At 33.9% G+C, this 15,899-nt stretch overlaps 1 non-coding gene across 1 annotated transcript; it reads right to left on the bottom strand.

Annotated features, from left to right (window-relative positions):
* Nucleotides 1–14,742: 14,742 nt before the first annotated feature.
* Nucleotides 14,743–14,849, bottom strand: LOC122202429. The gene has a single exon (XR_006194664.1). It is a non-coding gene; the product is annotated as a U6 spliceosomal RNA (small nuclear RNA).
* Between the last annotated feature and the right edge of the window lie 1,050 nt (nt 14,850–15,899).

The following is a 15,899-nucleotide window of genomic DNA, read 5'->3' as shown; positions in this document are numbered from 1 at the left end:
TGATGGGAAACAGTTAATTGCTAAAAGAAAGTCTCACACATTACTTTTTTAATAGCAAGGGGAAACCTTATCTGTTCAGTGGAGAGGAAAAATAACTTGGTATAAGAATCAATCAATTGCAGCATTACTATTGTTTGTTCATAAAATAATATGTGCCTTTTGATATAATGTCACATGAAGTTACCATTGCCTATTAATTATTCTAGGCAACAATATTTAAGTTGGATTTATTATGCCTCATATAGAATGTGCAATTTACAAGAAATGTTGGATATAGACAAACAAGTTAAATGAGAGCATAGCAAAGAAACCAGAAAAATTAATGATGTTCTGTAGGAGATAAATTAGGCTGGATTCTTTAAAAAGTTACTATAGTGAAAAAGACATTGTGGTTGATTATGAGAAACCAATGGACATAAAAACCAGATACAACTGACTCTACATTTGATCTTTGAATGGACAGACCACCTATATGTGATATTTTGGGATCAAATGGGGACTTTTGAAAATAGTCTCAATATCAGAGGAGATAAAATGTACTGAAAGAAAAGTAGAGGTCATTTACTGCAAAAAGTAGGTTGAGGAAAAACATATGCAGTATGATTTTATATTGAGGTGAAACTGCAAAGGAGTGTGTGTGTGTGTGTGTGTGTGTGTGTGTGTGTGTTGTAAAGACCTGGAAATACAGAATTAAGGTAATTAGTAGTGGTGGTCTCTGGTGAGGAAGGATTGATTTCATAATTTTTTTCTAATTTTCTACAATGCATATATGCTGCTTTTGTAATAATTTTTAAAAAACGCAAACTAGATAATAAAAAGTTATTCAATCTAGTATGTCTCCTGGTAAAAATGAAGGTATAGAGACAAGTTTCTGCCTAAAAATAATCGTATGCATGACTAGCATCTTATATGCTAGATAATCTTCCTGAATTAGTGATCACTTTGATTATTATTAAAAAGACCACTCCATAGGGTCATAAATCATCTAGTGTCCTCTTCTTCCCCCTTGATTATGTGCATTTAATATGGATCTTAAAATAGGTACAACATGTCTTACTCTATTCTTCCAGCATTTATAGTTTTTGTTCCATCATTTTCATTGCTATTATAGTTTATTAAAGCAGAAATAAATTGATTGAAATAAATTATGAAGAGTTTATGTGCAGATCACTATAATTATGAATAATTTTTATGCTCCCATTTACTTCATTGTATGTATATAAATATATATATATATATATATATATATATATATATATATACACACACACATGTATGTATTTTTAAAAACACAAACCTTTTCTTTCTCCTACTATCTCTTGGAAGCATGGGTTATAATCTGTCAGTTTTATTGCATCTTTATTTACATGAGAAATTCTTCTGTTGATTGATTTAATTATAAAACAAGGATTAGACAGTACTGATGCATGAATCAGGGAATATGAAAGTGACTAAATAAGGCTCTTTGTCCTCAAGGAAATCCCAATCCAGAAGGGAGAGGAAAAATACAGGTGCTATATAGATCTGTAAACAAAATAATTTCCAAAGCAATATAATTTCATTCATTTTCTTCAGCAAATATTTATAAGTATTTACTTAGATGCTAGTCTCTGTGCTAGATACTGGGCTTCAGAAAGAAAATACACTTTCTTCCCGTGAGTTACCAATGGTCCAAGATAGACTAATAAACAGAAAAACAGACTAATCACAATCAGTATGATTAGTAGCACTGACTTAGTGGTTTCTCAAATGGGGTGTATTTTGCTCCCCAGAGGACACTTGGCCATGCCTGGAGATATTTTTGATTGTCATAATTGGGGTGTGTGTGCCACTGGTATCTACCAGGTAGAGGTCCAGGATACTCCTAACATCCTACAATGCACAGGAAAGCCCTGCACAACAAAGAGTTATTAGGATAAAAATGTCAATAGTGCTGCTGTTGAGAAATCTTATGCTAATCATTGTGTTTTGGGGTTTGTATAAGAGGTGTATCTAACCCAGTAAAGGTGAGTAGGGGAGAAGAGTCATGGAATGCTTTCACTGAATCTGGACTGAAATTTGAGGAACAGCTGGACTTAACCAGACAGAGGACACCAGATGCGTTACAGGAGGTATGTGTGGAGTGTTGTGGGAACATGAGGGAAGGAAAGTCTAGTTTTGGGGGATGATGAGGAGTGGGCATACAAAGACAATTGTCATGGAAGACTGCTCAGGGCTGTTTGAGCTTGTCCAAAAGGATTACTAGTACGTTGTCAATGGACATAGGTATGGGGGAGACGGTGTTGCAAAAGTTCTTGAATGTCATTTCAAATTGAGGTAACTCTGCCAAGAATCATTTTGAGAAGTGGTGTATTTTTAGTCCTATAAAACAACAAGACTACGTATGCCAATAGTAATTCATTGTACTGTAGGGGGTCATCATATTTTTTGGAAATCACATATTTAAAAAATGAATTTAACTCAGTTGCAGTGATGACATATGATATATTAATTGCAGCTTTAATTTCCAAATACTGTATTGGAGAATTTTCAGATCTATCCCTTATTAATTTCTAGTTAAATTCTGTTATGGTCAAAAGACATACTTTGTATGATTTCTATTCTTTTAAATTTGGTGAAGTTTATTTTAAGGGCCTCAGTATGGTCTATCTTGTTGAAGATTCCACATACACTTGAAAGAAATGCTTACTCAGATGTTGGATGGAGTGTCTTATAAATGTAAATAATATGACATTATATTAACAGATTCGTTGATAGTGTTGCTTATGTCTCCTGTATCTCTACTGATTTCCTATTTGTCTTAGCAGTTACTGAGAGGAGTGTTGAAGTCTCAGACTGTAATTGTGGATTTATCTATTTCTCCTTTCAGCGCTCTCGGTTTTTGTTTTATGTATTTTGAGGTTATGTTGTTAGGAGCGTACATAGAATTGTTAGCTCTTCTTGGAGAATTGACCCATTCATTATTATCTGATTTTTCTTTTAAATATTGGTAATATTCTTTGTTCTGAAGTATCTTTGTGTGATAGGATAGCTACTCCAGCTTTCTTTTCTTCGTTTTTGCATGGTATATCTTTTCTCATCATTTTACTTTTAATCTATCTATGCTTTTATATTAAGGGGGTTTCTTACAAGTAGCGTATACTTAAAAAAAAGTCCAGCTTAACAATCTCTGTTTTTAATTAGTGTGTTTAGAGCATTCACAATTTATCATTTTTAATAAGGTTAGATTAAAATCTATAATCTTACTTTCTATTTGTTTTATCTGTTCCTCATTTCTTTTATCCTTTTTCACTGCTCTTTGGTTAATTGAACATTTTTCTTATGATTTAGTTTATCTTCACTATTGGCTGATATATTTATACTTCAAAATTTTTTTAGTAGTTGCCCTAGGATATATCTTCAATTAATCAGAGACTGCCTTCAAATAATATTCTGCTTCATGTGCTTTTCATTATATGGTACTGACTTTGAAAGAGTATACAATCACACGTATTACTAATTACATTATTAAAAGTTCTGAAAACTATATACTTTAGTCTGTGTCTAACAAATGCTTAACGACTGCCTCGCAGGACAGAAAGAAAAAAAAAAAAAGCCCTGCTTTGTAGTGTTTGATGGTTTCTGTGGCCTAACCACTCCAACCATGGCCAATTTCAAGCAACCACTGTGACTTCACTGAATGTGGAGATAAGAAAAAAAATGAGCACAGTCATTGCATTGAGTCAGTACAAGCCTGCTCCAGTGTGCACTACTTATCCGATTAGGTTCTCTTTTCTTGTTAAGACCTGTCTTTGGTTTTTAGTTACTATCGATTTTTCTAGGACCTGCGACTTTAATTCTAAGGCTTTCCAATGTCCAAGGAATCTGCAGCTACGAGGTTTCACCTTTTTGCAAATTTATATTCTCTTATTGCTAAAGACTTCAGTTTCATTAAAAATTATTATATCCCCCTCAGAGGATTTCTTTCTACTTTCAAAAATATATCCAGAGGCTCCCATATACCAATTTGTATCAACTGTACACAAATCAATCTAAACTCAAAACAAAACAAGGAGATGCATCAAGCCATTTTGCAATTAAAAGTTGTTTATGACAGCTAGCCAGGAGTCAACTGCCCTAACCTTGGGGCTTAGAGCAAATTTAATTTGGGGAAAGGATCTGGGAGGGTTAAAGAACAGCTTTTGCATTTCTTACCAAGAGAATATGACTCATTGGATTGATATAGGTTAGCTAGAAGGTCTGTGTTTTAAAGATCTAAAAATAGCTGCCTTGGTGCTCACTCATAGCCAGCTACTAACTCTCCCTGGGTGAGTCAAGTGGTGACTGTGGCCTAATAAGATGACATCCTAAGTTGTTATTTACAACAGGGCAGGGGAAATGGAGCAAATACTGAACATTTGGAACCTTCTGGGAGAGTCTGTTGTGAAACAGTCTTAAGAGTATTTCAATTCCAGTGTCTCTTTATAGAACAGAGAGCCTGAACCGCTCATGGGAATGCTAAAATAAAGATTTGGGTGGGGGTTATGTGTTGAATAGAAAAATTACAGAAGCTAGTGCTCAAGACTTTTGACTGAGAACTCAAATGCTGAGAGACCAAGAAGGGTCATAAAGAGACTACAGTATATATTCAGGATAATATTTTGAGTAATTGTGGACTTTACTGAGCAAACAGGCTAATAATTTCTTGTGCTATCATTTCCCCATATTCTAGGATGAAAGCAGTAAAAAAGGATTGAAAGAATCTTGAGGCTAATTTCTTATTGCTTACTCCCTTTCTTTTACTCTCCCTATTCCATGCCATCACTATTTTATCAACATTCTTCTAAAGGAGAAATGGGGGAGGAACCTGGCTGGCTCAGTCCGAAGAGCATGTGACTCTTGGTCTTGGAGTCGTGAGTTCAAGGCCCACATGGGGTGTAGAGGTTACTAAAAATGAATTTAAAAAAAGGAGAAATTGAAACATAAAACACATCATTATGGTAAATAAAAGCATGAAGGCAGGAGTTGTAAATCATTTAGATTTTCTTAGGAATAGTGATTCCAAAGCATTCCGTAGTTAACTACTATTCCTATCAATCATCTTGATAGCCAAGAAATTCAGATTTGGGTTTTTTCCCCCTAAATGTATACTTTTATCATCCTATGAATTAAAGAATACCTGCTTAGATTTATCCTAATAATAGCACCTTAAACCCACAAGAATGATTTTAAGTTACATTATAGCTACTTCCACATTGTCTTGTTTCTTTTAAGCCATGTATTTTTTCTAAGATAAAAGAAATTTGTGGTTCCTGGATGGCTCAGTTGGTTAGGCATTCAATTCTTGATTTCAGCTCAGGTCATGATCTCACAATTCATGAGATCAAGACCCACACTGGCTCTGTGCTGGTGGTGCAGAGTCAGCTTGGGATTCTCTTTCTCCCTCTCTCTCTGCCTCTCCCTGCACTAATGCACTTGTGCTCTCTCTCTTTCAAAATAAATAACTAAACTAAACTAAACTAAGAGGAATGCATACTCATTATCTAAAAAATTGGAAAATACAGATAACACTTGTAAATAAAACAGAAAAATCAACCATTACTCTAACACTGAGAGAGAACTACTGTTAACGTTAATGGTATTTTATCTGCATCGCCTTATGCATGTAATTTTTTTTTAGGTTTATTTATTTTGAGAGAGAGAGGGAGCATGTGTGCGCAAGAGGGGTAGGGGCAGAGAGAGAGGGAGAGAGAGAATCCTAAGCAGACCCCACACTGTCAGTGCAGAGCCTGACGTGGGGCTCAAAACTAACAACTGTGAGATCATGACCTGAGCCAAAATCAAGAGTCCCTTAACCAACTGAGCCACCCAGGTGCCCCTGCACATAAATACTTTTAAAACTTGGAGTTATACTGTATATATACAATTTCAAACACTAACATTTCCACCAATTCTATATAAAAGACACGTTCCTTGTCCTATAGAATGTTTAGACTCTAGTTTTATTTGCTAAGTTGTATTCTGCCATACGGATGCTTCATAATGTAAAGATGCTTCAAATATTCCATCAGTAGAGTTCCCTTTTCTGTAATTTTAAAATTCCTTATCTCTAGTCCTTTATCTCTAATTTCAAAATCCAAACAGCTGTGAAAATAAAAGTGTTTTTGGAATTCATCTGAGGGCACCTGGGCTCAGATCTAACTTGGTGACAAGACTCACCAAAACTGATGTGAGGCTATTGACTATCTGTGTTTATTCCATTAAAAAAATTTTTTTTTAATGTTTATTTTTGAGACAGAGAGAGACAGAGCATGAATGGGGGTGGGTCAGAGAGAGAGGGAGACACAGAATCCAAAACAGGCTCCAGGCTCTGAGCTGTCAGCACAGAGCCCGACACGGGGCTGGAACACATGAACCATGAGATCATGACCTGAGCCGAAGTTGGATGCTTAACTGACTTAGCCACGCAGGTGCCCCTGTGTTTATTCCATTTAAAGGGAGATATTTCCAGGAATAAACATTGATAGATTATGGGGTGTTGCCCTAAAGCTGCAGGGGCTTAGTCTATGCATTATGAAGTCCAAAAAAAAAATGATATATTCCCCAAAAATTCCTCTCTAAGGGTTTCAGATAAGAGATCATGAATTTGTTTTAGATATTTTTGTTTTCATAAATAATATTACAATGAGCATTTCTGTGCTTACATTTTTTTATGTACTTAGTATAATTTCCACAGGGCTACTCTTTACTGATAAAAAAGAAGTGTTGAACATTATCAAGTCTCAAGTTTTTTTTACTTATTCCCAGAAATAAGCAATATAAAAGACTGGTCAGTCTATGACATTCTTACTTGGCTTAGTAATTAAAAATTGGACCTATTCAGCAGGCATCCCCAAGTTTCACTGCTAATTTAATTTATATGTCTTTGATGAATAGCAAACTTAAAATTTATTTATATTAAAAAATTATATTCTCTGAGTAATAGTCCTTTGCTCATTTTTCTATTGGATTGCTAGTGTTTTTCATAATAATTTAGATTTTTGACAAAATTAATTCCCTTTCTGTATTATTTATGTTAAACATTATTCTAATTTTTCTACTAATTTTGTTTTTTATATTTCATGTAGTTAAATATATTGATTTTGCAATTATGTATTTTATTTTAAAAGCATAATATTTGCAATATACAATATACTCTGTATTATCTATAAAACAAAATAATCTAAATCAATATATAATTAACATCCTCAGTAGCTCGGTTTTTGCCTACTAAATTTGCTGAAATTCAAAGGAGGGTATATTGTAGACTTCTAATGCTACCATCTGTGTCGATTTTTAAAGTGTATTGTAGTTTTGGGGAGCCTGGGTGACTTAGTGGGTTAAGCATCTGACTTCAACTCAGGTCATGATCTCACAGTTCGTAAGTTTGAGTCCCCGGGCTCTGTGCTGACAGCTCAGAGTCTGGAATCTGCATCAAATTCTGTGTCTCCCTCTCTCTCGGCCCCTCTCCTGCTCACACTCTGTCTCTCTCTCTCTCAAAACTAAATAAACATCAAAGTGTATTATAGATTTTATATTTGTTATTATATGAGAAAATTATCCATTACAGGAACATTCTTAATAATAGACATAACTTTATTATGAATATTTATCAATTTATTTATTTATTTTTATTTATATTTATAATGTATTTACTTGAGTTTTCCTTTGTTCAATTTTACTATCATTACCTGTCTTTCTTTGTATTTACCTTATTATATATATCTTGACCTATCATTTTTCTTTTTAGCTTATTTGTGCCATTTTGTTTAATATTCTTTAAAATAATTTTACAGTGCTGAATTTAAGCTATTTAGATTTAATAATTTAAGCTATTTAGATTTAATAATTTAAGTTATTTAGATTGCAATAGGTATATCTGTTCTGTTGCGTTTTCTGATTCTTTTATTAATTCTTTGGCATTTCTCTCTTTTATGCCTTTTTAAATATGTCATGTGTTTCCCCAGTATTTGTGATGGTAAATGTCCTATTTTAAAATTTCACTAGTATTATATTTAAATTAAAAATATTTATTTTGTATCTAATTGATTCCATAATTGCATGTTGTTATTTGAGTTCCCATGACGTAAATCCCATAACTTAACTCACTTTCTTTCCCTTCTGTCATTGTTAATATAATTTAATATGTTATTTTCCTAATATAACCTAGCAGGAGAGAGGAACTAAATAAAAAAAATTAGAAAATATTGAGATTGTCATCCATTGTGATTCTCAGACTTATCCATGGGACTTGCAATAGATTCTAAGAATAAGTTGTTCATCAATTTTGTTCTCAGTGTTGTTGTGATATTATGTTTTTGTGTTTTTGTATTTTACTTGGGAAATGGAAGAAACAATTTGAAAATAAAAATCTGATAATGTTATCCAGACACAAAGTGGGAACTTTTATTTTTATTATAATTATTTTTTATTATAATTATTTTTTAATGTTTATTTATTTTTGAGAGAGAGAGTAAGCGGGGGAAGGACAGAGAGAGAGGGAGACACAGAATCTAAAGCAAGCTCCAGGCTCCAACCAGTCAGCACAGAGCCCCGGGCCCCCAGGGCTTGAATCCACAAACTGTGAGATCATGACTTGTCAAAGTTGGCTGCTTACAGTGGGATGAGAGCAGTCCCCAATCCTTAAGATAGTTTGGAGAGGATTTTAGAGCATATTTAGGTTGTTAAAACACTCTAATTTAATTTGAGATGACTTTCTAGTCCTATGTCTATTTCTCTTACTTCTTGGCTCCACTGTTTGGCATAACCACCCAAAGCAAAGTTTACTATATTTTTGACTAAGAACAAAAAAAGCTGCTGACTGTAAGATTGCTTTCATTTGGGGGATGTATGTGGGGGGGAAGAGAGGGAAAGGAAGATATAAAAACAAGGAAGGACTGAATCATTTTAAGATAATTTACTTGAGTTATTTAAGGACAAATGTAGCCTTCTATTCATTTTCTTCCAGTGTGAAATAAAATTGAGCTTTAATGAGCTTAGGTCCAGGGAACAAAATGTGATGCTACCACTTATATTCATGTATTAAACTCATGAGGTGATTCAGTGGAATGATTCTCAGAATTGTGTTTGGGATGTTTGTATGAACTTTTTGAATTTCAGTCTTTTACTCAAGTGTTAACTCTAGGCAAGATAGTCCACAGACACAAAATTATGTTATTATTAGCTCTCAGAAAACATAACAACACAAAAGTGCAAACATGTTCTAAGGTTTGTGAGTTCTTAAATACTTCTGTTGTTGATTTTTTTCATGTAATAGAATAATACAGCTTTGGGTAGAAAAATAATAAAATTGTAATATTTATGTAAATTTTGATTTACTTCCTATTTTCATTGCCTTTTGCCTTAAAATGGAAATGCTACTGTCATCCTGATATTTATAGAAAACAAAATGTCCTCCAATTTGAATCCATTTAGGTTTAATCCCTGAGTTCAGTTTCTTGCAATGAAATGCTACATTCTCTCTAACTAGAAAAAAGAAACAAATAACTTATAGAGGTTTGTTTATGAATACACTGTAATCTAAGAATGAGCAGTGTTTTTATGTAAAAAAAACAGACCTTTATGATTGTAATCCAAATGAGAGGCAATTAGGCTTGTTTTTATTAGAGATTAGTACATCATGTTAGTTTAGTTTAGAAAGACTTAAAAAAAATAAAATGGGAATCATAAATATCAGCTCCATCACTGCTTACTGCTGTCAACCTTATGTCTTTGTTCATGACACATCACATCTTTGAATTATCAATGTTGACCTGACCTGGCTGACCTAGAAATTGAATAATTATTTCAAAGGATTTTATTAAATGTCTGTCTATTCATGTTCACATATATTCAGTTTTTGTTGGAAGGTCCTCAAATTTCTGAGTTCAGTTTAGGCACTGAACTACTATAGAAATGAAAAACTATACAGAGGTGTAAATAAACTTGTGAGGGCTATTAGTGTAGAGAAATGGCCTTAAACCTTTCTGACATTTTATACAAGCTTGAATGTCATTTCATTATGTTTTTGCAGCATCTATGGATGACAAGCTATGGTATATGTTAAGGATATGCAATGTTCAAGTAAATTAATGAAATACTTGCTTATGTGCAATTTTATCCTTTCTGTATAATGAAATGAATCACATTTCTGTTAGAGGGTTTTCATGAAATATCGTGTAGCTCCCTTTCACTTCTCCTGGGTCTGTTAGAAGATTAGCCTCTTTCATAGGTCACATCATGGGAAAACACTATGAGAAGGGGAGAAGAGAAGTTAGGGAACATCTTGTGTGTTAGCTTATCCTATAGTGTAGCTAAATACCATCTCTGCATATTCATTTGGCATCAAGTCCTTCAGGATATGGGGAGAAGGGGGTGGAGTAGAGAAACAGTGACAGCAGATGTGCAGGAAGATGTAAGTCATGTGAACTTTTTCGTTTCTTTCTTCTCCATCTCATTTAATTGCCATTTATCTTTCCCATGGCTCAGACCAAAAGTCTTGGAGACAACCTTGAGACAACAAACTTTCTTTATCTCACCCCTACTACTGATTTCTTAGAAATCAGTTGGCTCTAGTTTTAAAATTTATTTATCCAACAGAGAAACAACAACAAGAGATCTGAACAACAAAATTAATAGCTGAGCTATGTAGAACACAGAATCAACAATGACAGAATTTATCTTCCTTTTAATGCCCATGAATGTTTAGCAAAATTGACCATATGATGAATTATAAAGCAAGGTGCACAAGTTTCAAAGGATGGGAATCTTTCAGTGTATTCTCAGATTACAGTAGAATTAAGTTAAATGATTTAAGAAAGAAAAAAATGAAACTATTATGATACTAACATTAAGCGTCATACCAGTGAACCTAATGAATCTCATTCACACTAAAGACTTTTCAGTTTGCATTAGCAGGGCTCCTTGTACCTTAATTAGTTATTATTATTGGCTATCCTTAATAAGAAATGCTGATGTAAAAGTAGATTCAGATGTCACCAAGTCAAGAAATAGCTCAAGAGGTTGATGTCTGTGTAAATAAACACATTAGATATGGTTAATGTAATTAAACTTGGAGTGGTATTTTAAAGTCAAAATAACTATTAATTTACAACTTAGCTCAGAACTTAGCCATCTAAATTTGCTTAAGACCTTAGCAAGTTGTTGTAGAGACAAATGGAAAGATATTAGGTTGCTAAGTGATTACTGTAATTTTGATAATTTTCTTTAAAGCTCTGTTTGTGTACATTAAAATATGTTTACCTTGGAGTCTTATTGCAACCTGATCCAATTAAACAATATCAATATCAGAGTGCACACCCAATTAAAACAAGAGGAGTCAGGTGCTATATGTTCCCTGTGTTATTTCTTTATTGAATTTTTTGAATTACTCTAGTCAGAGATGCCTACTCAGTAATGATTTACTAATTGAAGAAGCATCTCTTCAAACTATCTCCCCATTGCTCCCTGTGTCAGCACCTGCTTTTCATTCATCCTAGCTTAAACATTCTACCTTTGATTCAGACCTAAGATTACTACTAAAATGCTCATACTCAGGAAACATGTCTATTAGCTATGTAACTCCTTGGTCTCGCCAATATAGGCTTTAACATCAGTTTCTCCAAAACCAGGGGAGAGGAAACATGGCAGGTACAGAATGTGTATGTCTGGCGTGTGCATACTGGCTCTAGAAGGACCTAGTAGTTACAGTAGTTATGTCTAAAGTGGGATTTAGATGTGGGTTAGCATCTTCCTTTACTTGGTGCAAAAATGCCATCATCATAAAAATGCACTTATAATTTTAAGATATGACCAAGTAGTTTTAAATACTACACAGTTAAGTGGCCAATTTCAATGATCCTCCCTTGATCTTACCACTTTTTTTATAACTGCATTTTTAAAATTCTGTATGTCCCATATACCAAATCTGATTGTTAAAATCTTGGAATAAAACCTAAACTGCCTGGTTTAGGGTCGTAAGGGAATTTAGACAAATATCATTCATTAAGTCACTCAAAAGATATTTCACTGTAGTGGGCAATTTGACAGACAGTGAGTATATATAGAATAAAGAATTTAAAATCACTGCTTTATGAAACTTACAATGTAGTGCAGAGGAGGGTGTTCATCAAAGTCAAACAAATGTAAAAGAATAAAATGATGACTACTATGAGGAAGTCTTGGTGGTGGGAATTTCTGTGAGAAAATTGTGTTTGAGCTGAGATCTGAAAAATAGGAGCTAATCAGGGAACCCTCTCAATATTTGACTAATTCTTCAGGAATAGTACCAGTTCCTCAAAGCCTTTATTATTACAGTTTTAGTTATCATTACTTTGAAAAGGTATTGTAGATAGTTTTCTTTTTTTTAATAATTATTCTGAGTTGAGATGATATAATTTTAATGCTATTTTCATTGGGCCATCGAAAGAGCAACACAAGGGAAAAATAAGGAAAATGTGTGAATGGTTATTTTTCATTTTCTTGGCTCTTGGGCTCATTAATTTTAATGTTACACCAGGCAATTTCTTTAACGTTTTATAAAAGGAGTAGGGATCAGCATGTCTCTGCTCCTCACTACCAAGGAACATGTAGTTTCTGTCCCCACTGAATATCCTTCCTTTTTAAAAAAAGTTTATTTATTTATTTTGAGAGAGAGAGACAGTGTGAGGGGGGAGGGACAAAGAGGGTGGGAGAGAGAGAATTCCAAGCAGGCTCCATGCTGTCATGACAGAGCCTGATGTGAGGCTCAAACCCACGAAACCGTGAGATCATGACCTGAGCCAAAACCAAGAGTTGGACGCTTAACCAACTGAGCCACCCAGGCACCCCACTATCCTTCCCCTTTGAAGTGTACATTTATATTGTCTTTTCTCATCTTCATCATCATGAACTCTGTCCCACCACATCTCCAGCACAAAATTCAAATTCTTTGGATTGACTAATAGGTTAGTCAAAAAGTAGCTCTCTGCTTCATCATCATCCTGTGTGAGTTAACATTCTAGTTAATGTGCCTTCTAATATCTCACCCTTACAATTCCTCAGCCCCTACTAAACTACTGACTTTTAGCTCTACATAAGCCTCCCATAATGACACCCTGGAGCTTAGCTTCACTATAGCTATTCTCCAGTATTTTAAAACCATAGACTTTGTAACTCTGACCACAACCTACTTACTATCTACCAACTCCTTTCTGCCTACAGAAGTGGCAGTTTAGTTACTATCCCTTTATGTTCTCCTAATTACCTGACTGCCTTCTGTTAAAACTTGAGCCTACTCTTAGCATAGGATTAGGTTGATGATACCCCCCTAGACTTCCCAGTCTTTTCCCTCCTTGACCGTCTTCGGGGCTCTCCTTCCAAAAGTTCAGATCTGATTAGCTTACCCAAAAATACATCTTTTAGTTGCTCCTCTGGGCTCCTGAACATTGGTTGAGAAATTACTAAACCATGCTGATTGGTCTCTTCAGATACCTGCTATTCAAACTCAAATGGGTTTTCATAGCTATTTGACAATTCTTGTTTTCTAGTTATTCTAAATCTTTTTGCTCTCCCCTGAATTCCTTAACTTCAACCCTAGCGCTGCCTTCATACTCTTAGCAGGTGACTTTATCTCCTAATTTATAGAGTTTTTAAGAACATACATTGTTTGATGTTCCTCAGTTTTTAAAAAATAGTCTAGATACCTTTACTTTCCATTTTCTCTTAGGAAGAAATATCCCTCCTCTTATATAATAAATAAAACACTGTTTCATTTAGATTTTTCTCTAGTTATTTATGTACTATTGGAACATAGTACACAGTTGGTTTATTTAAACTAATATTAGATTTAGCAGTCAGTCCTATCCCTACCTGTGAAATGAAAGTATAAATAGTCTTTGTTTATGTGGGTTTCATGAGTAATGATGGTTTATAAGCTTTTAGTGGGTCTGAGAACTTAGGGTCTGAAGTCCAGGGTCTGCTCTTTCTCTATTAGGACTCTTGAACCCAGCCTATCTTTTACCTTTACCTTCCATTCTTAAAAGGAAACTTGAGGACAGCGGAAGAGTCAGAATAGTGTCTTCTACTCAATGCTGTGATCCTGGAGCAAACATTTCTCAGCCCCGTTGCTATGAAAAGGAAGCATTGGTGGGGCTCTTTGGAGCCAGGCTTGGTCTCTGGAAAAAACTCTTTTCTTGGTAAGATAGCCAATTAGAAAATTTACATGAAGGAATTCATTACAATGGCAGCTTGATTTACTGGGAAAATGTTTTCAGATTTGAACTGAAAGTGTTTTGGGGTTGTTTTTTCTTTCTTGTTTCTTTGTTTTTAATTGACTGGGACTCTTGAAGAGCCTTCATCAAATAAATGGAATGGAAAATTCCAAATAGTCCATCAAATAATCTAGTGGAAAATTGCTTAAGGTGAGGTCTTTTCAGCAAGAAGCGTTTTCTATTCTTTCTGCTGCCAGATTTGAAGACTTCCAGTTATATCATTCTATCAGCTACTAAATTTTTAGTGTGTTGATTTTTAAAAAGCAAATGCATTCTTCAACTCTGAATCATGTCATTTTAGGTGAACACAATAAAATCTAGAGAAGAAAATTATAATCACACTATAAACACTATTTTATAACCTGTTTTTTTAAATGGAAAAACACGTTGTGAAAATTTTTAATGGATTTAAAATTCATTAAATACTTAAGTGGATTTAAGTATTATTTAATAGCATTATCTTTGTTTTCTTTTTTTTTATATGGAACGCTTCACGAATTTGCGTGTCATCCTTGTGCAGGGGCCATGCTAATCTTCTCTGTATCGTTCCAGTTTTAGTATATGTGCTGCTGAAGTGAGCACTAATAGCATTGTCTTTAAAGATGAATGATTGGTTGGTTGTATCCTATATATTTAGTTTATTAGCTTACATATCGAAACAAGATAGTGGCAAACTCAACCATAGCCTTAGTTGAAAGAGCAACTGCTGAAAAAGTAATTTGTGCTAATGGCTCTAAACTGGTATCATTTGTTTCTATATTACCAGAAACTGGTACAAAGCCTGGTATATAGTAGGCATGCAGTAAATGTTGAATTTAATTTTTGCACACATTTTTATTATTAAGTATGGGTTCTAAGTAAAAGAAACTCTCAGTGTTTAGTCTCATTCTTTTGTTTGCTTTACTTACAGATGATTTATGAATAGAGTTTGATATTGCAGTTCATTACCATGGTAACAATCATAATATCACAAACTCCAGACTTTTTAAATGACACTTAATAAGTGGGAAAAGGGATGAATAAGTGTTTCATTTGTATAGTGACATCATGATGGCTAGCAGTGATAGAAAAAGAAATAACATAGGTATTCAGATAAAAATTTTTAAGTTTGACTACTTTTTGAGCCATGGGAGAGTTTTTGAAGTTATTGGATTTCAGAGATGGATATATTTGGCTTATCTATAATTTATAAAACATTATCAATAAAAAAGTTACAGGATTTATAGGATTTAGAATCAAGAGAGCTGGATTTTAGGTTCTCCTCTGTGAGGAGTTAATGCCATCATATAATATTTCTGAGTTTTAATTTATAAAGTGTGGACAATATTCCACTGACAACAGCACAGGGTTGCATCAGCAGTACCAAATGAAGTTATACATGTGAACACATATTTTAAAGCATGATGCAAATTACAGATATAAGATGTTACTGTCCTTCATATGGAAGCTGATTTACCGTGATTTTCTATGACCTAAACATGATGGAGAGTGGATCCTTGGTTTGCAATATGTGTCACTCCGTCTCAGAATGGGGTTTCTTTTTGGGATATGAAAATGTTTTAAATTTGATTCTGGCAATCATTGTGTAGCTTTGTGAATATAATAAAAACCACCAAATCTTAACACTTTATT

Source organism: Panthera leo, chromosome A1 (assembly GCF_018350215.1).
Source record: "Panthera leo isolate Ple1 chromosome A1, P.leo_Ple1_pat1.1, whole genome shotgun sequence".
Classification (NCBI taxonomy): Eukaryota; Metazoa; Chordata; class Mammalia; order Carnivora; family Felidae; genus Panthera; species Panthera leo.
The sequence above is the reverse complement of the archived record's forward strand: the minus strand, read 5'-3'. Positions and strand labels throughout refer to the sequence as shown.